We start from the raw sequence: 23,156 nt of genomic DNA, 5'->3' as shown, positions 1-23,156 counted from the left end.
CTTCCGTTCCACCAAGCAGGTCATTTCCTAGGCAGTAGGTATGCTGGACATTTTTCCTCCCTAGGTGCAGCACTTTGCATTTCTCCTTGTTGAATTGCATTCTGTTGTTTTCTGCCCATTTGTCCAACCTGTCCAGGTCTGCTTGTAGTTGTTCCCTGCCCTCTGGCGTGTCTACTTCCCACAGTTTTGTGTCATCCATAAACTTGGACAGAGTACACTTCACTCCCTCATCCAAGTTGCTGATGAAGACATTGAAGAGTATCGGTCCTAGGACCGAGCCCTGCGGGACTCCACTGCCCACACCCTTCCAGGTCGATACCAACCCATCCACTACGACTCTCTGGGTGCGACCCTCTAGCCAATTTGCCACCCACCAGACTGTGTAGTCATCCAAGTCACAGTCTCTTAACTTGTTCACCAGTATGGTGTGGGATACTGTATCGAAGGCCTTCCTGAAGTTTAAGTATATGACGTCAACCCCTACTCCTGCATCCAGGCGTTTTGTAACCTGGTCATAAAAAGAGACTAGATTAGTCAGGCAATGAACAGCAAAAACTCAACACAGTCTCTTACCAGGAGTTCACCTGGATTTTTTCTTTACAGTGGGCATATCTACATGTGCATTTACTGCGCAGTAACTAACATGTCTTGATGCCAATGTAAAAGCGACTTACTGCACAGGAACTTACTGTGCAGCAAGTGGCTTTTACACTGGCCTCTAGACATGTAGGCATTACTGTGCAGTAATGATGTGTGTGCTCTGACTTGGGAGTAAAGTTGCTCTGAAATTGGAGCGCACACACAGCATTACAGTGCAGTAAGGCATCTACATGTGCCTTCCTGCGCAGTAATTAAGTGGGCATAAGTTTGCTACCTGCATCGTGCAGGTAGCAAATTTACACCCAACTCAGCGTAAGTCACCATAGTTACTGTACAGCATGGGTGTGCATGTATAGACACACACCTGTACTGTGCAGTAATTTTCAGTTACTGTTCAGTAACCTAAGGTACCATGAAGTACCTGTGCACATGTAGACACACCTTTTATTCACTTTAATTTGCTGCAGCTCATTAGAATTGCCAGTTACTACAATCAAAATTACTCTGCCTAATTAAATTCTAATAAGCAGTGGTTACAGAAGGTAAACAGGCAGGCAGATTTTTTCCAAGATGACTTTTAGATGTACATGCTTAGGAGTAGGTTCCAGACCCTACATCTTGCATGGATGGAGATACCATCTCTTTTACCCATGTGTAACATACCCAAGCTCCACAAATGGAGGTGTTTAGCTGCCCACCTGCAATGTAGGAGCTTAGGACTCTAACTCTAGTTTTGAATCCCAGTCCAGGAACCAGGGACCTAAAATTCAGGTATGCAGAGTAAGTCTTTTATTGAATCTGGTCTTTGGGTCTTTAAGTTTCAATCTCTAAAGCCATTAAGCAGTTAGAGATAAAGACCATCTCTAATTCAACAAAAATTAGGGAACAGGAGAAACTAATAGAAAAATGTCCATGTAAGGAGGGCATTTCAGCCTGAAACTAAACAACAGTAATATTTTTCTCCATTACACACATTGTGTTTTAATTGTAGCCTCTTAGTTGTACTCACAGCCATTATTTTAAAGTTGGTAGGCATTACACTCCCAGATAATTTGACTTTCTTTAGAAGAATGCCCCAGGAAGTATAGCTGAAAAGACAACAGACCCAGTACTATATGGTGGTTGTTTTTGCTAACCTACAATATCAGCACTGATTTAAAAATGTACTGAGCCATTTGGTTGCTATGTTACAGATGTTGCTTTGTACTTTTCACAGTATATTTCTGAAGATTATGAGGTAAATGCTCAGCTAGTGTAAACTATTGATATCAGTGGAACAAAGCCAACTGATGCCAGTTGAACATCTGGGCCCTCCAGGAAAGTGCATATGCATTTGTTGATTTAAAAAATGGATGCCTACAGAATAATAGATACAACTGCATTTAAAGATTCTGTCGTTCCTGGATCAAATTCTGTTGTAAGCGTGTATTGCCTCTGCACAGACTTGCATGATAAAGCATTTTGTATTGCACTGAAATAGATCCACAGCTAACTATTTCTGTACACTTAAAATCTTTTGCAGAGACACCCCACTATCCATAAACACTAGAAATTCTAGTCAACATATGGCACTGAGCTGCATCTCAAAGCATCTCTGTGAGGCTGTAGTCAAACCATAGGACAAGTTTTGGAGAATCACAGAAATGCTATTTTTACCTGAAAACAGCAACAACTCCTTGTCTGAGGCCATATCTTCCTGAGAGGTGGGTTGCAAGTCCATATATCTTCCTTGTGAAAATGTTAATAGGATTCGTATAAACATGCTTGTATACTAAGAAATGTTAGACAAATTCTGAATATGAAGTTCTAGCTGCCCTTTGACCTTCAGGACACTAAGCAGTTTTTACAGGATGTGAAAAGGTTAATTAACAGCAGATGGTAGAAAACAGGACTTTGAGAGGAAGGACGATATAGTTACTAGGGATGTGCGAAATGGGCCCTATTCGGTTCAGATTCGGATTTGGCCCGAATCGGGGACAGTGATTTGATTTGTTGATTCAGATCAGTCCCTGATTTGATTCAACCGAATCCAAATCTGAAGATGCGATGCTGATTTGGAGAATCAGTGATTCAGACATAGACACAGCTTTAAATGCTTTTTCTACATGCCTTGAGGTACCCGGCACAGCTCGTGAATGCTGCGATGCTGGGACGGATGGAGCGTCCCACAGGAGGGGGGAGGGGCCTGTGTGCTCGGTGGTGAACCCAGAAGTGGACTGGGAATACTTCTGGTCCACTTCTGGGTTCAGTGGGGAGCGTGCGAGGGGCTCCCCGCCTGTACCTCTCCAGCTCAGTGATCAGCTATGGGGGGACCCCAGGTGCCCTCCCAGACCCAGGAGACACGAGTCACTGAGCTGGGAGGTGTGGGGGGGCCCCCAACATGCTCTCCCGCAGACCCGGAAGTGGACCAGAAATGCTCCTGGTCCACTTCCAGGTCGGCTGCCGAGCACGCTGGGGAGCCCCCTGTGCTCCTGTGGGGCACTCCATCCTCTCCAGCATGGCAGCATTCACAAGCCACCTGGTACCTTGAGGTATGCAGAAAAAATGTGTAAAGCTGTGTCTATGTCCGAATCATCGAATCTTTCCAAATCTCTCTGAATCTATTTGGCAGGTTCTGATTCAACTTGGAGAGATTAAAGGATCTCCTAATTCGATTCAGATTCAGAGGTTCAGTCACCAAATCAGGCTGAATCTCCACTGAATTGAATCAGGGACTGAAGCTTTGCACAGCCATAATAGGTACAGTACTGTACTGTCATTTGGGAGTGAAGGTATCAACTCCTGACTCTCCCACAGACTCTCCATTTGACTTTGTGACAGTCGCTCAATGCAACTGTACCTCAGCTCCCCACTAGTAAAACAGAAATAGTTATACTTCCTTTTTCTTTATGGGCTTTAAGATCTTTTGGACAATGACTGTGTTTTGCAAAGTGTTTAAACCAGGAGCGCGCAATTATATCGGGTGGAGGGCCGCTTACTAAGTTTTGGCAAGCCATCAAGGGCCGCATGACAGGCAGCCAGGGGCAGATAAATATTAACTTTCTAAAATTTAGGGGCCCCATGGGCCAGATAGAATGGCCTGGAAGGCTGCATCCGGCCCGTGGGCCATATTTTGCCCACCCCTGGTTTAGACAGTGACTAACAAACACCATGGGGCCCAATCTCAGGAGTGGCTGGAGGTACTACACTGATACAAACAATTGGTAGCTGATACAAACAGTTAATCATCAAAGATCTATTTTTAACCCAGAGGGTTAATATCTCTTAGACCAGAACTACTCAGAATCCCCAAATTCTTCCCTAAAGGGAGATAATTAACAAGGTTTATGGGCACTTTTAGAGAGAAAGAATATCCAGTTCTGCAAATCTGTATTTCAAATGCAGTGCAACGATTAATTGAAGCTCTCCCATTCTGGGCTCTCTGATTTAAATATCTGAAAACAGCAAGCTTAGTCCCACAGCTGAGTTAAACACAAACAGATCAATTGAATGCTTGCCTCTAAAGTCTCTCCAAATCTGTCAAGAGTCTCACCGTCTCCCAGAACTTGACTTAGATTTTAAGGCTGGGATTTTCAGTTAGTCAACCACCCCCTATTCATTTACACTTGGAATTGAGCTTCTTGAAATGTTCAGCCTAAACCAACAGAATATGCTGCATTCAAACACTGCAACACTATTTTATGCAACCACAAAACTTATAGAATGTCTTTCACCCCCAAAGCAACTTGTAAGTGATATAAACCCAGTGGTATTTCACCAATGAACAGTATCCATCTCTGGGTCAGCAAGTGACAGCAATACCTGTAACTGGAATGTGGCATTTTGTCCAAGAGTTGGCTAAACAGGGATTATTTTGTCAAGGTCATTAAGTCAAAACTGTATTGTTAAAAAAAAATTGAAGTGCAGTAAGGTCTTAATTTTCTAGCACAGTAAGACAGGTCCCACAGTCTTGTCCCAAAAGCATATTCATAGCAAATTGCATGAACCTGAAATTTAGCAAATGAAATAAATCCCTCTTAGGTACTTATCTGGCTCTCATTGCTACAGAATCTTTAATGTATTTAAATTTGAGTCACCTGTGAGTTAGGATGATCCCCATTCAATAGCTGTGAAAATGAAATGGAGAGGCACGATGACTTGTCCAGGGTTACACAGGAAGTTTATGGTATAGCAAGACCTCCACAAGACTGTCTACTCTCCCAGGAGATGTAAAGACTGTCTTGACTGTGCCTGCATTGGAAACTGTGGTTGTAGGCAGTGAATTACTGCAGGCCTGGCTATGTATGTGCATATAAAGAAGGGAGGTATTACAGAGGAGAATTGAGTTGCACTTTCTTCAGTAGGTATGTTTAGCTTTTTAAATAACCCAGTGACAACAATATTAAGAAGGCAAATATGTTTATGAGTGAATGTTGAAAATCAAAATTCACCTTACAATGTGAGCTTTGTGCAATGGTCAATAGGAGCTGGCTGGAACTAACTCTCAGCAATTTCTTTCAGTACAGAACCCAAGAATCAGCCATGCAGGTCCTGTTAAGATGTGTAATTCTACATATGCCAATCTAAAAAAATCTGCCCTTAGAAGATGCTTGTAGTGGTTACACATGTTTATGCCTGCAGTAGTTAGAAGGAAAAGGTATGACAAAATAAAATAAATCTTTCTGCAATTATCAGTGTATTACCTCCTTTTGTCTCCAAAATATTTTCAGCTCATTAAATTTACAAGTATGGAAACCCTGACACTGGATTTCCAGCAAATAAAAGGCAAGGCAGACTTGCACTTTATAGACAAACCAAAGTAGATATCTAGATATATGTTTACACACACACACACACACACCTCTATCTATATATGTAGAAGAAGCTTTCATGAACTGAAGCTTACTTCATCAGATGCTATGAAAGGACTTGCAGAGAGCAGATTATAAGAAAGAGAGAAAGAGGGAGAGGAAAGACAGGGGCAGTGCTGGGGGAGACAAGGAAACAAGCAGTAAGCCCATAGGAACAAAGAAGTCACAAAAGCTAATCCAGGTAATGGGATAAGAATCCATGTCCCTGTTTAAACCATATTTAACACAGTCAAGTGTGTGGAGGATTTCTTGTTCTACAATTTCCTATTCATATAGGCTCCTGATGCTGTTTCCACTGAAGCTACAGAAAACTCCACTGACTACTATGGTCAAAAACCAGGGTCAGACTGCCTTTAAAACTTACACGTGTGTCTCCTAGACTGCAACTATGGTAGCAAGTAACCCAAGGTAGTCTACAGCCCTAATAAGCTAATAAGATAAGAAAAATGTAGCAGCAGTATATGGCCCTGAAAGCCACCACTGTAAAATTACTCACCACAGTGAACAAACTAAATTAAAGCTCTGTACATTTTTGCTGTCAGCCCTACCTAGTGGTAAAAGGCCTCACTTTTTCACAATGTGTTGCTTGATTTTAAAAGGTCTTGTACTCCCTGCTCCTTTCACTCACCAGTTCTTCTTAAAGACACTGCAGGAAATTGAGCATCATCAAAAATTACAGAACAGTTACTTCGTTCGGTATACAGTACCATGAAACTGCTTGTCTTAAAATGAAGAATATCCGAGGTTTTTCCCTCAATAATGTTTTTTCTGGCTATGCCACTGGGGTTTCACATCTGGTGCTTGGTATGACATTAAATTTTAGAGTACAGCTTTCCCAAACTCCACCCATTTATATTATATATAATTCCTAGTAGTTGAAAATGTCTCAAACCTGCCCTTAAAAATAGCTAGTGAGAGAAAACGATTGGATACTCATTTTTCTGCATCTATAAACTCAAGCCTCAACACATCTATTTGGCTGGGGTATCAGACAGCTACTCTGAATGTTCAGATATCTAAAACTAGAGACAGCAGACCATACTGTCTGATGCACCAACTTCCATAGAACTATGAAAAATCATGCCAATTAGGAATCTGCCCACTGGACCAAATTTTACACCTTTTTTTTCTTATATGAAGTAGCTCTAGTTAACTCTTGCATTAGACTTTATGATGAGAAAGAAGTAACACCCTAACAGACCCCCTCTAATGCCTGCCTAATGTCTGTCCCCTACCTGTTATAGATCCCAACACAGCAGATAGGCATCCAGGCATCTTCTGAATGAAAGGGGTAAGAGGAAGGGAGTCACAGAGGCATCTAACCTGTCTTTCCACATGACAGCGCGGGGGGGCAGTCCATGCACAGATTTGCAGTGTTGATTTTGATTCTTTAATGGGACTGTCTTTGATATTGCTCAGTAACCATAAAAGATCACGCTCACTGTGTGTGCTTTTGCTACTCTCCAGACTACTGACCTACTCAGAGCTTCACTACTGCCCACTGCTAACAGGAGTGCTTCACAGTAAACTAGTCTGCTGAACATCATTGTCAAGTTTTGTTGGGCAGAGAGAAAACAGCAGTGGCTTCTCTATACTTAAGGCGTCATTAACCAGTTAAGCACACCTTAAGTGATCACCTGGCCACATGTTCAATCAATTAATGGCATGATAAAAAGAGGAACGTGCTACAGAATTATTCCACAAAATGTGTAACAAATTTGTAGCTGCTTCCCATCATGCTATAAATTGGATGTGCAGCCAGGGGCCCCTGTGGCTGGAAATCCATCAGCTAACTGGAGCTCTCAGGTGGAGGGTAGGGGGGCATTCCCCCACCAGCTGGGAGACCAGTTGCTGCAATCTCACAGCCACAGAGGTGTGTGGGGCAAGGTGAGCCCATGCAACAAAGCATGATGGGATCTGATTTGTGATCCCACAATCCCCTCTTTAAAGTATTTATCCATATAGAACTCCTGCCAGCTAGGGAAGATATTATCCCCTTTTTATAGAATGGGAGATTAGGCCTAAAAAGAGACGGTGATGCGCACAACGACATGCAGGAAGTCAGTGGCAGAGCTTGGACTTCAACCCTTGTTTCTCAAGTTCAAGCCTACTGCCCTAAGCAGCAAGCCATCCATCCTGTCTTCACCTTAACTATTTACTAATTTGCTTTTGTGAGCAGGTCACCACTACCTATGAAGGTATTTTTATTACAGTATCCCTTAGTGTTTTTTAAATAGTATCTTAGTATGCTATTATTATTAATCTATGTAAATAAAATCATATTTAAAAATTCCCAGATCAATTATTATCACAGCTAAAATGCATGCTGGGTTTTTCATTTTTTATTCTGCCTCTAATCTGTAACTTGTATATGGAAGATTTTCTGTTTTTTCATATATTGCACATATGTATTTTCAGGAGGAAAATTTCTCTTTAATCCCTGAGAAAAATGAAGGTCATTGGGAACACCTCTGAACCCCCCCCCCCCCCCAAAAAAAAAAAAACCCAACCAAAAACAAAAACAAAACAAAAAACCCTTCTTCCAAGTGTCTTTTAGAATAAACAGTAATTTTCTGGATCCTCATTCATTTTTTTTAAACAGATAAAAGGTAGACAGAATTACCAATTTCACTAAAAACAATGAATAAGACAAAACAGGATGCAGATAACAGTTTGTAATAATCTAGCATTGATTATGTGTATTTAAGTACCACTCTATATTAACATATGAAATATATACATCAGCCTTAAGACAAAACAATAATGAAGATTGCTTTCTTTCTTTCTAAAACCAGCAAAATTAGATGAGAGATGAATTTTCTTGGGGTTGTATTATCTGACAACAGTGACTGTAGTAAGTTATTACTCAATGCTGTGATAACAGCTTTCCTGTTTTGTAAAAGACACAGCAATTCCATATTATTAAAATTATTTGTTTGCTATGCTGTGGCAATAAGCTGGCAGGCAGCTGTTACAAGGAAAACAGCTCACAGTCCAGATTTAAAGAACTGGGAATGGGAAAAATGGAAACAGTAAAAATAGGCTGCCCTAAGAAAGGGAGGAGGTGGGGAAAAGGGGGCACACTTGTTTTTCTGAGGGGTAGGGGTTTAAGCGACACAAAAAGGGAGTGAAGTGCCCAACTGCCACTGACTATACATAGATTTTCAAGGAGCTAAATTCATTTAATTTGTCCCTCTTGTCCTGTGAAGTTATAGTAATTTACAGTTGGGAAGGAAATTATTTTAATTCATGAAAAAGATTGATGAAAAGACAGATGTGCTATCTAATTTTTTTCTATGAAATGATTCTGGTGTTCACACAACCTCCCTCCACCCACACATTTTCTTCCCTCTCCCCTCTCAATGTCAAGCTGAACATTGATATGCAGTTTTCAATAAAAATGTGGACTTGAACACTTATGGCGGGGATGGTGGTATGGGTGGAAGAAGGGATTTCTTATCTGACCAAAAGCCAAGCATTTCCTTTTCCCCATGGATGATTTTCACCTGCCTCTACAAAGGGTCATCAAAAGAGCCCCGAACAGCTGAATAAACTGTGGGGAAAAGCATTCTGTGCAAGAGGAAAAGCTTGCAGAATGGAATGGAGATGGAGACTGGAGCTTTGAGACTGACACTTCTGGTGGGCTTGAAGACTGAGGAGTATACAGTGAAATACGAGCTTGGAGATGCACACCAGAGATGTACAGTACAGGCTTCTGAAGACTAAACAAGAAGTTTAAATCTTAATGTGGTGGGCAAAAGGGAGCCACAGGAGAGATCTGCAAAGTAGTATGATAGGATTGGATCAACAGACGAGGAAGGAAATTACTAGAGGGTTGCCTTTTGGACTGGCTGAAAGGACCAATGTAGGTGTCAGAGAAGCTGTAAGGGCTGCAGTAATTAAGACGGGAGACAGTCAGGTAAGAGATTAATGATTTAGCTGTCAAGATAGAAAGAAACAGCTGGAATGTTAATATACTGTGAAGAAGATATATCAGGCTTTAAACACAGTCTAGATTAGTAGAGGAAAAAAAAGAATTAATATTGGGGAAAAAATAGAGCATTGAACAATTTCAATTTAAAGTCTTCCCTTCTCTTGTTTCTGCACTGGGTTTGCTCTTGGCAAGCTGTCTCTACTGTCTGAGTGGTTTACTGAAAGTGATTTGAGTAATTGATTATTTCATTTAATTAGGAGATAATTTCTCTTTCCTCTGTGTACACAAGAGCAAACTTCATGTGGTAAACTGTCTCTGAATGTGAACAGATCAAGCACAGTTTATACCCTAGCTAAATGGAAGATGTCAATATTCTATTGCTACTGGGGGCTAGAGAATTAAATTAACTTTCTGAAATCATTTTTGAGAGCTCAGACAAATCTTTGGGAGTTCACTTAACATCTCACTGACTCATTCTCATTGTCAGTAAAGCACCAGTTGTACAGTTTCAGGCATCCTGGCCATGTCATTCCCATATCTTTGTGGCACTTTTCAAATCAACAGATCATGTACCATCAGAAGTTATGTCTGCATGTACTTCCACAGATGTGTGCATGCTTTAAGGTTGCAAAAGGGATTAAAGAGGAAAGTACATGGCCAGATATTATCCAATACTCTGCATTAACAACACCTATTCACAATCTGAAAAATGTGCTTCCCCATTCAGGTGTCTAAAGGAGACCTGAACTCTTTGGAGAACTATAGCCCCAACATAAACTACTGAGCACTTCCAAAAATCTAGTGTACAGAAAATGCAAAGGTATCTGGCAATGTAGGTCTTTGTTCTTTATTTCTTCTTTCTTTTTCTATGGGACTATTCCTTAGCAGTCTGCAAAAATAAAGCTCATTGCAGTTGGGGCCTCCTAGGCTTACTCTAATAGTGACAGCAAAAGTATGATCAATTGTGTGAATTACTTTTTTTCATAGTTATCTAAACTAAAACTGTCATCACCTATGATCAGGTATCATTAAGAACAGGCAAAGCATTCAAATAAATAGTCCCAAGTATTTATAGTTCAAACCTGTTTCCATAAAGTAAATGGCAGAACTCCCCTTGACTTCAATGATGGCCTTTTAAAAGGACTACCTCATTTAAATGAGCATACTAATTTTTAGGTCCTGGCACCCAACCTGTGCAATGCATCCTCCAGTGATACCACAGCGGCTAAACTAGTTTACAGGTGCAGAGCACCTAAGCCACAGTACATATCTGCAAAGCCAAGTAAGTGCCTCTTTGCAACCAAGTGCAGAATGTTTAATCCACTTAGGAATTTTAACTGCATGTGTGGAAGTCAAATGGGGCTGCCAAAGGTTCGCTTTGTTTCTGGTTTCTGATCCTGCTCTAATTGAAGTCAACAGGATATTGGTCAATGACTTTACCAAGATCAGGATTAGGACAACTAGCCATCTTTGCTTATACCTGAGTGTAGACCACTAGTGGGACCTGGAATGGTAGAAGTTTTCCTGCCTTCCAAGAAAAGATCAAGAGGCTGCATTAATAAAGGAAACAATGTTAATACCTTGAACCTTTATGCGCTGTTTTTGTACTCACACCTCACAAAGTGTGAACAGGGTATAAATGCAGAATTAACACACAGGCACATACAGATATGCAGACATCCACCCGCCCCCACCCTCTAACAAAATGAAGCACTTAGCCAGCCTGCAGGTTGTCTACAAATAACATAGTGATATTTTATAACAGTCTACAATGTGGCAGAAAGAAGAAAGGGCCCAACCCATAACTGATCCTTTGATTACACTGGGAAATAATTGCTTTCATGTTTTGATTATGTAATACTCTGGATTCCTCTTTCACCCAGAGAGACTAAAGAGGAAAAGACTACACAAGCATGTCAGCCAGAGACTGCAAAAGAACAGCCAAGAGTCATGGAAGCCATAGTTCAGGACTTTCCTCATCCCTTTGTGAAAAAAAGCACATGAAACTAGTGCAGGAGCTGGGGATGGAAGATTAAGAAAAGAACCAGTCAGGAGGCTCTGGGAGTGAGATAATCAGTGAGTATCAGAAGTCTAATGCACAGAGAAAGAGGAAAATAGCCACCTTGGTTGCAGGCTGAGTGGCAGAAGCACAAACTGGGGAATCTAACCCAAACACAAAGAGGCATGGCGTACTGAGCCATTTCCCAGGTTGGGAAGAAAGGAGCCACAACTTGCAGAAAAGACATTCTACCCAGCTCTGGCTACAAAGGGTAAGCTGATACTCCTTGGAAAAGAGGGACTTCAAGCAGCCAAGACCATCTGAGGACAGCACCCTCTCTGGGCTGAAGAAAACAACCACAAGTTATAATAATAGCTGTCACAATAATTAGGATAAAAACAATATTCGACTGCTGTTGCATTTTATCTCTAGTTATCCTCCCCACAAAAACATGGTCACACCCATCGTGTAGTCTTATTCTTAGCAGATACACATAAAGACACTATGCTAAGCACAGTGAACAACGGTTCCTTTTTGTGGCCATGTTTGTTTTGCATTAGGTGTATTCTATAAACATCCTCAGTAAACTGTTCAGAGAGAACAGAGAAAAGCAGCTTCAGACAATGAATTCTATGTTGTAACTGATAGGCTGTCTATCAGCTCACTTTGCAATAAACGTTCTTGGCAGCTGCTAACCCCAAAGTTGATATTTGAAAATAGAAAAATGCTTTGTTGCAGATTCAGTTTACAGTATTTGTGCCCAGGAGGTCTGGCTCTTGGATATATTAACTCACACTGTCAATAAGACAATTTCTACTTAAAACAGAAACATCTGTAAAAAAAAAAAAAAAAAAGTTGGCAAATTCACTATGCATTTTTGTTTTCATTAAAGTTTCTGCCACTATTCCACAAATCCATTCAATGTTAGACAGGCTAAATGGAGTCATTATTTCATTTGAAACATCATCAGAATATACAACACAAGCATGCTCTTTCTCAAGGAATGCAGTCAGGAGCAATCTTTGTTTTTTTTGAGAATGCCACAGGGATTTATTAGTTGATCCATCAAAGCAAAGATCAGGGGTCTATGATGCTGCCCAAGCCATGGATTGACAGTTCTTGGATGAACACAAACAGAAAACCCACCTCTTGGTGTAGTCGTGAAGTTATCTGTCACAGGATGCCTTAGTTCAGGTTTCTGCAGTCTGAAACAAATCAAATGCCTCAGTCAATTACCACTACTCAAAGAAAAGGCTCTTAAGTGTCTGACAACCTTGAAATCCAGCTGAATGTTATAAGAAGGGGATGTAGAGGCCCAGATTCTTTCCTGTGGCCTGGCTGATTTATACTTATGCAAATGCTCCCTTATGTAGCTCGATCTTGGAGGAAAGCTCTGGTGACATACAGCATGAAGAATAGCTTCTGTGCCTCTACTGCTCCCTTGATTGCCATTGTAAAGGATATGGCCAGGGCTTCCTTGCAGTCTACCGAAGGCCTTGTTGTACATTAATTTTAGGCAGCTCCTGGAGCTCTCAGCCCCTGGATTGTCCACACATGAACACCTGAAACTAATTTTAAGCACACTTTAGGTGGCTTAAAGTTACACCACTCCAGGGCAGGTTTTTCTCTGATCCATTTTACCAGGTTGTGTTCCATTAATGTGTGGCCACTCCTTAAATGGAGTTCCCTAAATTGTAGCCTTCCAGCAGCCTAGGATGCAGTATCCCCTTCGCCACCCTCCTGTTCTGTGTGGCCCAACTTTCCACCCCTGAACTCAACTGATGGAGTGGGGTGAGTTCTGGCACAAAGCCAACTCCTGCCGCCACTGCAGGTGGGACCATGCCACCCCCAGGGGTGAAACCCTGAGCAACTAGCCTGCAGAGTATATGCCAGCTAGCCAGGTCACAGGGCATGGATGGATCTAGGAGTGGAATCTAGTGGAGGCTGGGGGGAAACAAGGTAGGCAGCTGGATCAGGTCTCCATGAACTGAGGTTTCTTTCCTGGGGCAGGGGAAGCTCCTCAAAAGTGCCTTCTCTTGTTGCTCTCACCTCCCAGCCACCTCAAGATGTATGACCAGCACCCCCCACACCCCAATCCCAAACATGGTATCTTCTTTAATTTGCTTCCTCTTTATTTTTTGTAATCCTTTGTTTAACTTTTTATTTTATCCTTCAATGGCTGACTTCTTTCATTTCACCACCCTTCCCTCATCCCCATTTCTTTTTACTTCCCATTTTATTACCCACCCCCATCTCATTAACTTTCTGCCTCCCCACTCCATGTTCCCTCTCCCTACACTCACCCCAACCCATCTCTCACACACCACTACCTGAAGCAGGGATGGAAACCTGTCTTGACTCACCAGCCCTACACCAGCAACTCACAGCTGTAGCTCCTAGTCAGGTCCCTGGTCACCAGACCTCTAGTGGCAAGTGACAGCTGTGCAGGTAGGGGACAGTCAGAGAACATTTTAGCTTTAAGTTGTGACTGCTCCAAACCTGAGCTAGCACTAACACTGACCAACATTTGAGAAGCTAAAAGTGCAATGTGTAACAAGGCCATGAGGCGGGTGGAATCTAGTGCAAATAAGAGCAGCATTCAAACTGCACTACCTTATGCCCAAGGCTTGGCTTTAAAAACAAAAATATGCAGATTTGGGGCACATAATGGTGATTTAAAGCTACATTTTCATATCATCCTCCCTTCTAAATTGCCATTCGCTTTTCAGAGGCCTGCTTGCTAGATGGGCTAGAGTGCCTTATAACACCAGCTGAGAGAGGGCTATGCATTTGTATTAGAAAGGAGGAGCGTATCCTTTACATCAAGTCAATACAACCATTTCAAAAAAGAAAATTCCAGCAATTAAAATATGTGAGACAAGTCCAGTTTTTTCACTTGCATAACAGGAGATTTGAGAGGGTCCAACAGATATCACATGCCCCATTCTGCTATACCCTGTACAAACATAACCACAGTTCCAGTCAAGAAGAGATTACAGTCAAATTGGACAAAGGATAAGTGGGGAACCACACCTGGCATAGAGAGGGAAAGGGACTCTTTCAAGCACACATAGCAGATGTCTGGCAGAACTAGGAAAAGCCTCAGCCCAGTGCCCTCTCCACTCTCTATGCTATCTCTTGGATATAATTTTTCTAAGCATTAGCTAGAAAATAGAATACCAATTATTGTTTTATTTCCCCTGTACAGAGCTATGTCCCTCTCAGAGGTTTGCCATTTTCCCTACTGAAAGACTGATTTTGATAATGAAGAGCAGGACTGAAAGAATAAAGCATCATCACAAAAGCCAATGTTTAAGGCAAGTCTTTAAAATGTATGGTTTATAATTCCTGTTGAATTATGCTTAATAAAATATAAATAAATAATAAATAATAATGGGTTAAATGCTGGCGCATTAAAGATGTAACAAATAAGATGCATGTGGTAATGCATGTGGCTGCTCAGTGTAATAATTACCAACTATTTACCTAATAAAAGGCTTCTCACCATCCCACTGTATCACTGTCACAGTGGAGGAATTTCCTTTTCCTTCATGGCAAAGGCTGCATGGTGGTCACACCTAACTAAAGAAAATGGACTCCTCTGAAGCCACAGTACCAGGCACTACCTTTGCCCACCATCACCCTCAGTGCTCCCATGGTATTGTCCCTACTTGAGTGATTTTTTGCAGGAATTATCCATGGTGCTGGAGCAGGAAATGATGTGCATTTTCCCTGCTTCTTCCCTCTCCATTTGATTCACTCACTTTCAACTCCTTATCCAAGCACAGGTCCCAGACCTGCACAGAGGCCACTCGGGGCCTGGAAAGGGCGGAATGGATTTATGGGTGGTGCAGTACCATGGTCACACCCACCTTTGGCTGCATGCAGCATGCACAGTGACGTCTCAGATCTCACCTGCACCTCAGTGCAGCTCCTGCTGGGAGTTCTGCATGTGCTGCGAGCTCTATGAACTATCCACTGGTCCAAATTCAGTAGCAAGGGAAAGGAGGGGAGAAGCAGCCAGCAGCAATGCACAGGCCCTGCTTTCATGCAGCTCTTGAGGCTCTGTGCTGCCCCTGCTTCCTACCTCCTCCTTTTCCCACTGCTAAATGCAACAGGGTGGAACGGGGAGGGGAGGGAAAGAAAGAACAAAGAGCATCAGGCTCTGGAGCTGCTTGAAAACAAGGACTCCAAGCAGACCCTAAACAGCTGAGCTGGGGGATCATATGTGGAGCTCCAGCAGGAGCTACTGAGAGTTCACTCATATCTGGGATCACAGTAAGGGGCTGATGCTTTCCTCAATGAGTTCTCTTCACTGTGCATGCATGTGTATGTATGTGCTTCAGCACAAGAAGGTATGATCACACCTATACTGCTGCAATCCTGGATCCAGCCAGGTGGGGATAGTACTGTGAAGGTAGCTTAGCCCCACACCTTACACAAACAGAAAGAAAGTCTGTGTGCAACAGATCTCTTCTGTATCTAGGCTCATCAGGGAACATTAAGCCAAAAGCATTGGTTAAGTCAGGGCAATTATGGGGGAAATATAAAGTGCTAATGCCAGTGAAACAAGAAAATGACAGCATGTACTGATGCCTCTACTGACAGTGGATTGAGAACTCTATAGTCACACTGTGCTGTAAATAAAATCATTTATTCACAAACTGCAATTTAAGGTGACTAGGCCTATGAATCATAGTTCACATTGCACATCATGTGGAAATGCTATGGGGGATCTTTAAGGAAGGGGCAGTGCTAGTTTTACTTTCCAGCTTTAAAGCCAACAAAAGCAGGTGATGGCCACTTTCCAGTGGGAATGTATGTGGCTGCCCTGAACCAAAACACTGTCGTGCAGATGACTAACAACAGTCAGAGTGTTCCTGTTCATTTTGCCTGAATAAAAACCATATTGAACTTGTGAACTAAAATGTTCACTGCTGTGTGTGTGTGCATGCACGCATGTGGTGGGGGGGGCACAGTAAGGATAGGCAAGGAAATGACCAACATCAATGGGAATAAAAGCACATTGCACTTTTATTCAACTTTAAAACAACTGTAAAATGCAAGGTAGGTTGGGTTATCTACCCATTTTATACAAGGTCTGATCCAAAGTCTACTGAAGCCCATGGGATCGAGTTCATACACAAGAAACAGGCAGAGTACTGACAATTCAAAACAACCCATTTACTGAGATACAAATAGAAGCCAGGGGTCTCATTTTCCCGTGTTTTATTTTTGCAATACAGTCTAAAAGTGCAGTAGGTCTGTCTCATATCTAATTTATACAGGCAGGTCTCATAAGAAGATACGAGGTCTGCAGTACAACCAGGAGAGGGGTAGGGTGGAAAAAACCCTGTTTATCTCCTTTTTCTCACTTTCCCCCCCAGCCAGTCATCTCCTACAGTACATTGGTTGGGAGTGGTCCCTATTATCCTGGGTTAAATCCACATGTCTGAGAAGGAAAGCAGCTCTAATCCTGCCAGACTTGCTAAATGAGATTTGGCTCTAAATGCTGAGCTGGCCCCACCCTATCATGCAGCATTGTCTACAAAAGATTTAAGTCCTTTATGAAGGTGCTACATGTTCCAGATATTCAGTAACTGCCCAAGGGAAAAAATTCCATCACTTAACAACTTCCATCATTGAACAACTAATCTCTAACCTCCCCTCCTTCCTGGGCAACAAACCCTGTCCAACAGCCTCCTGACTCTGCCAATGTCAGACCCTACTGGACAGGATTCACATGAAAAGGTATGTGGGAGCTGGCATTGGTAGCCTGTTATTTCTATGTAATGTTAATAGTATGGTATCAGACAAGAAGATAATACAGAGACACAACCCAGGAGGCTCCAAAAAAAGGGGCTTGATTGCATCTTAAAGGCACAGTCCATAACATGTTTACTCCTTGACAATAGACAAACTTCCAGGCCAATACTGCTGGATTTGCTACCAGGTGTTAATACAAAATCATGACTTGTTGCTTAAGAAGGGTCAAAATTCACGCTGAACACTGCAGTGTTATTGGTGCCTGGACACTATGGTTAGGAGGGCAATATAAAATATACAGCTCATGCACCTGTAGGCCTAACCACTAGGGCTGTGTGAAATTTTGCTGGCTGTTTCATTTCAATGCTGTTTCAACTCATTTCGAGCTCAAAACAGTGAAATCTAAATGAAATGAAGTGGCTTTGAAACAGCGTTGAAACAAAACAAAGACAATCTAAACATTTTGAAAGTTTCAAAATGTTTCGAGTTTTGAAGCTGAAGCTGGGCTTGTTTGCAGGGAAACAAAGTAAGGAGAGGGAGGGGGAAGGACACAGTGAGGGTGCGCCTTAACACATGTGCTGGAGAAGAAGCTCCAGCAGGAGAGGAAAGGCTCTGTCACAGTTTGGCTGCCTGAGATGCTGCTGATGCTACTGTGCTGCTGCTCACTAAGTTATTATTTTACCTGTTGTTATTTAAAGTGGTGGACTGGACTGAGGCTGTAGGGAAGGAGGAGACCTCAATGGGGCACACTACTGTGTTATGTAGAGGCCCAAGCACCAGTGAGAGCGCGCCTTAACGCGCACACACTGTCATACGTGTCATGAGTTTTGCTTGTCAGCAGCTTGAGGTGCAGTTTCCCAGAAACCCCTGGGCCTACCTCCTTGAAACCTGGCAGGCTTCATGGCCTCAGCAGGAGCTACCATGCCTGCAGTTTTCACCCCCCTGTGTCTTCACACTTACAGGTGACACAAGTTTTGCTTTCAAGAATTTGAGGTGCAGTTTCCCAGAAACCCCTATACCTATCTCCTTGAAACTTAGCAGGCATCATGCCCTTAGAAGGGCCTACCATCCCTGCTATTTTCATCCAATCTGCCAAAAAATGACAGTTATAGGCAGTTTCATGCTTCCCCATTATAGCCTAAGGATGAAACGTCAAAACAGCGTTGAAACAGCAAAACAGTTTTGACAAAATGAAGTGGAATGGTGCTTTCGAAATGAAACTTGAAATGAAACACTGTCCTGTTGAAACAGTGAAATGGAAGATGAAATGAAATGGTGCTGCTGCTACACTTCACTTGTAGCAACTAAGCCCCTTTATTTAATTCAGCACCTCAAGGACTTTAAGACTCACAGGCCTGATTCATGCTGCTTGTGGTACACACCCAACGTAAATTTAGAAAAGGACTCCTAATAAATAAGTGCCACACCAACGTCTGACTCAGAGTAAAACCAATTAGCCAGACTAGATGCTGGCATTTTGTATACGTATTTTCAACATGGGGAGGTGGGGGGTAGGGCTGATGAAATCAGAGGTGTTTTGTGTTTTTTTAAGGGATACCCTCACTGAATTCTTGCACTTGCCCTTCTCCTTCACAAATGTAATGCCATTTAATAATGTTACCATTTTTGCGTGAATTTGGTGCTCAAGAAATGGGTCAAACCTAACATCCTGGGGGATAAAGTCTACCCTCTACCCAGAAAAGGTGACAACTATGCAAAATTCTCAACATGCGCCTTATGCCAGGCCCCAAATGTGCTACCTGTTCAGTTTTCATGCCCATTGCATCACTGCAGAGAGTGCCAAATGTGTGCCAATTATGACAGATGTAGAAGTAAGATCAGTTATGTGGTCAGCTGTCTTCTACAACTCAACTGAATCCACCCCACTCATTCTTTAGAAAAAATACATCTGGACAGGAACATGTAGTAAAAGGGGACTTTGTACCTAAGGTATCTGTTGGAATAGAAATCAGGTAAGATAAGGACAGCCCATCAAGTTTCCATAATGATGTACAGAACTTTTTTGTTCCTAGAAATGGAAGTTAACAAGGGGGTGGCTATATTTCATAGCTGGACTAATCCAGAGGAAATGGCTGCAAAAACTAAAGGATAAGCGCTCATGTGGGTGAAGACAATCACAGTATGATTGAATTTATCATAATTCTGTAAAACAATGCAGTGGGAGTAACAGACTGAGGATAACTGACTTTAGAAGAGCCAATTTCAAACAACGCAGGGAATTAGTTGATTGGGTTTTTTGGGAAGCTAACCTAAGGGATAAAGGAGTATAGGAGACCTAACAGTTACTGGAAAAGACTATGTTAAAAAGAGCAACAGAAAACATGCCCAACACTAAAGAAAAAAAGGAAACACAGCAAGAGACCATTATGGCTGTATCAGGAGTTCAATAAGGAGTCACACAAAAAATGGAAACAAGGGCGTATAACTTGAAGTGAGGGCAAGAGAATAGTACAAGCATGTAGAGATAAATCAGAAAAGTTAAGTCACAACATGAGTTAAAACTGGCAAAGGATATAAACAGCATTACAAAAAGGTTTAGAACATACACTGCATAAAGGACAAGTGTGTGACCATTACTTAACAAGGAAAGAGAGCAAATAATGGATAACAAAGAGAAGGCTGAAGTATTTGACAGCTTCTTTACTTCAGTCTTCACAAAAGAAAGGTTAATTGTGATCTGATACTTGCTGGAGTTCAGTTAATTAATTGGTTACATTTAATTAATTTAATTTCAGCAAGAGCACCAGAGGAGTTTAGGCTAGGGAAAAAAAACCTAAAATAAAATGGATGTATTTAGGTCTGCAGGTCCTGATGCTATTCACTCAAGAATGCTTAAAGAAGAACCGGCCAAAGCAATCTCTGCATCATTAGCAAATATCTTCAAGACCTTGTTGAGGATACGGAAGACCCAGAAGTCTTGAGAAGGGCAAGTGATGCCTTGATACTTTTATTAGTCTCTCTTGGAGCTCAACAAATAATAGTTTTATGGGCTGCAAAGGATGTCACAAAGCATACTGGACTGCTTATAAATCATCCCTTTATTTGTAACAGCAAGTGCAGGGCCAAAGGCACTGACTAAGTAAAATGATGCATATGTGGAGTATTTTCAATCCATACTTAGCGTTGACAGTTTTGGTAAAGACAGAGAAGCCTTCAAGGATGAGATACACAGAATGTAGTATGTAATCTTGTGAAAGAGGAATATGATATGATGGGCTAGCTCCCAGCTGTAGTAATGTAGCAGAGGAGTGGAGGAGATGATGCTCAAGACCACAGCTGTTATGCTCCAACTGGTACGTGTTCATAAGCCTATAGAGATAGAAGCAAGCTGAATTACCACAACATTAACCCTGGATGAAGTATGGTTAAAGCTGAAGCAGTTTTACTATATTTGTATCACTACAGGCTCCAGCTCATTTTACATTGCAGCCTGGAGTTGCATTTCCCCTCCTCTTTTGAAACCACTCCACGTGTAAATTTGTCTGTACCCTAAAGCACATCCTTCCCCCCTTTACTGTTCCAGAGATGGAGCCATTTTGCACCACTCTGCTCACAGAAAATGAAACCCTAACCCTTTAATTTATATTAAACAGATGTGTAACAAAGGAGCCAGGTCAGGGTAAAAGGACACGAGGGCCACAGCAACTTCTGGCTGCCATCATACTGCCAGAGCAATTGTGCATCTGTAGTAACACCTGTTATTTTTCTATCCCCAACCAAGTTGGGATGCTGGGATGCTGCTCCAGTCACCCCATCCTAGTTACACTATTGTATTAGGGGACAATGTTGTTATTGCAAGAGGAAGTGAAATTACTTGCATACCTCAAAAAAATCATTGACCATTGAGCGAACAATCCTGTTGTGCTGCAATCTCTATGTGCATGCCTCTGCTGGCAGCAGTGAAGAGCGAAGACCCCATGTCCCACAGGAGTTGAAGCCCCAAATTTTATAACCATATCAGGCAACAAATGATCTCACTAACTTAACTGGTGTACAAGCAATCACAGTCCCATAACAAACTGAAAATGGGATTTTTTTTTATGTGGCTTTGCTTCCCTTCCCTCTTCCCCAAATGGACCTTTCTGCAACATACTATGGAACAAAGCACCACAGACAGAGATCCAATCATGCATAACAATAGGAAATCCTCTGTCTGGAGAAAGCAGAGGCACAAAAAAGCATTATGGCCTTCCGGGCCTAAGAAATCCCCAAATGTAGCAAACAGCTCTCTCACATGTTGGAAGTCTGGCTCTTGCTTCCATTCAACATTACCCCAATGACTATAGTAATAAAATAAAATAAAATAAAATAAAATAAAGAACTCCTGCTGCATCATGGACAAAGTCTCACAGCTTATTATCAATGTTTTGAAAATAAGGACAAAGAGTCAGTCTCACAGACCAACAGCAGCCAGAGTAACTGAAAACTGTTATGTACAGTTGAATCAATGTAATTCTGTTCCAGATTTTTATGCATAAAGAAGAAAACTGATGCTAAGGACATTTGTTAAAGAAATTAAAAACAGCTTCACAACCTTTCAAAATCCACAACCCTAGCCTCAGTTAAGGACCTGCTGGTTTGAAAAGCAAACAAAACTGCTAGTCAACTCCTTAAGTAGTTTCTTTGAAGCAGGTATAACAAGAATAAAGCAATTCAGAAACCAAGGAGGAGCCAAGTGTTCTCATTTCTAACAATGAGATCCTATTACAGATGTCCAAGTTGGAGATCCATTACTTCCAGTAGAATTTCTAAATGTCATAAATATGAGGGACTAATCTAGGAAACACATTTTTCTGAATTAAATTAAGTAATTAGTTTGCAGTCAGATTACCCATCTAAAAGAATCAGTTAGGCTGTCTCATCACAAAGACGAAATGAATAGGAATTTCACAAAAATAGGAGTCTTTCAGAATTGACTTTATACATGTTCTCTACTTGAGCTTATTTAGAACCAGGAATATACAAACAGTTTGAAGGACATTCTTCCATGAAAACTGCACCTGCACCTACCTTGTATTCTAAACACAGGTAAAAGATGTAATATCTGTTGGCAAATACCAACTTTCTATAGACACCCTCGATGAGATAATTGGCCTGTGTAGTCTAGAAGCACAGTACTGGCAGTGACCACGACTGGCTTTCCAGATGAAAGTAAACACATGAATGGAGCTCCACACCTGTGCAGAAATGTGTCTAATCAACTGAGGGTTGAAAACAAACAGTCCTCTTGTTAATGTGGTCAGAGCTACAGAATACAGTCTATAGCCTCAACGGTTTTTAGGCTCCTAACTCCATTTGATATATCTGGGAGTTAGACACCTTGCCCTGAAAGTAATGATGCTGACACCTTTACAGGACAAGAGGTTCAGTTGGTGTGAATCAGTGCAGCTCTCTATGACGATAGTTACGCTGTGTCGATTCTGACCCATATCACTAGACTGCAAGGCTGCATTATATTAAAGTGGATTCCTCTTATTGGAATCACTTTGGGAAATGGTAATTTGATTCTATTAACCTGCTGATTCCATTAAAAGGAGACCTGTTTTTTTAAGAACACAGACATTCGTTCCTCCCTCACAGCCCCCTGGCCCTGCTGGTGCCCTTCACCCCCAACCCACAGCCCCCTGGCCCCCCAGCCATGCCAGAGTAGGGAGGTGGCAGCTGCTGCAATGGAGCAGAGCCCAGATCCCCACCTGCTGCTGCCCACTGTGGACTTGGGTGTGGTGGGTGGGGCCAGCTCCCCACTGCGGTGCAGACTCCCAGGGGGGGTGGGGGGGGACATGCATCCCCCAGATCTGTGCACAGTTTGGGGGTGAGGAGGCTGCAGACAGTGACGGCAGCACCACTGGGTTGCACCCCTCAAAGCTACTGAGCATACAAGGGGCGCGTCACCAGGGACCCTGGCCTCTACCCCCTGGATGAGCCACCCACAGCCCTGTCCCACTCCACGCTGGGGACCAAGCCCTGCCCAACTCCCCCCCCCCCC

General features: G+C 42.2%; 1 long non-coding RNA gene across 1 annotated transcript in view; it reads right to left on the bottom strand.

The window, feature by feature from the left end:
- LOC112551164 overlaps positions 1-12,592 on the bottom strand; it is a 131,214-nt gene extending 118,622 nt beyond the window's left edge. The window contains exon 1 of the long non-coding RNA XR_003095358.1: positions 12,530-12,592. This is a non-coding gene — a long non-coding RNA (uncharacterized LOC112551164). The remainder of the gene's footprint in view (positions 1-12,529) is intronic.
- Between the last annotated feature and the right edge of the window lie 10,564 nt (positions 12,593-23,156).

This window comes from Alligator sinensis, unplaced genomic scaffold (genome assembly GCF_000455745.1).
Source record: "Alligator sinensis unplaced genomic scaffold, ASM45574v1 scaffold699_1, whole genome shotgun sequence".
NCBI classification, from domain to species: domain Eukaryota; kingdom Metazoa; phylum Chordata; order Crocodylia; family Alligatoridae; genus Alligator; species Alligator sinensis.
The sequence above is the reverse complement of the archived record's forward strand: the minus strand, read 5'-3'. Positions and strand labels throughout refer to the sequence as shown.